Source organism: Macadamia integrifolia, chromosome 5 (assembly GCF_013358625.1).
Source record: "Macadamia integrifolia cultivar HAES 741 chromosome 5, SCU_Mint_v3, whole genome shotgun sequence".
In the NCBI taxonomy this organism is placed as follows: Eukaryota; Viridiplantae; Streptophyta; class Magnoliopsida; order Proteales; family Proteaceae; genus Macadamia; species Macadamia integrifolia.
The window spans coordinates 42,169,324-42,170,113 of record NC_056561.1 but is presented as its reverse complement, the minus strand read 5'-3'; positions in this window follow the sequence as shown (position 1 = coordinate 42,170,113).

Genomic DNA, 790 nt, shown 5'->3' with positions numbered 1-790 from the left:
TTTCCCATGCCTTCTCATATTCTGATCATGTGGGTTCCACACTAATATTCTCTCCCTCTCTATCTATGTGGGCTCTTACTAAACAAAATCATTTCTCATAATGTGATTGGTGTAGGGTAGGAGATTACGCAAACATTGTCGGTGCTGGAAACCCTCTCCCATGTTTAATATCCTATTCTATCATAAGACATATCTTGCAGCCATGCTTTTGTAAAAGTGAATGGCAGACCCCAATTGAACTTTAAGCAAATATGAAGCATCAAAGGTTAAAACATTAGGGAGAAAAGGTGCATAGAAAGATGATCCATACAAATGGTGATAAAACACTTTAAATGATTTTGGACCGTTGAAAATACGAAGAAAATTCATCCAAAACAAAATACAAAGAAAAATGTGAATTAACCTGTCAGATGAAAAAAATATATTAATGAGGAAAGAGAAATGAGATCTATATGTTGCCAATTTATATTGGCATCTTACATACTAAACCAACTACGAATAACAAAGTAATAAATTAAATGAGGAGTGAGAAGAATGATCCGTATATTTAACAAGAAAGATGAAAGAGAATGTGAGAGGAAAGAACACTTCAAGAGCATGTACTTCCTTTTCCTTATACTTGTATATTATTGATCAAAATAACCTACCATCATTATTCCTTTTTTTTTTTTTCTTCTTTTCTTAGCCTTAGTCATCCAACTTTGAACTCATAATTAATGGGATTGAGTTTCTCTATACCATAGGTGTGGAGGCCATTAGTACCATTAGATTGCATTAGGATGAAATATTG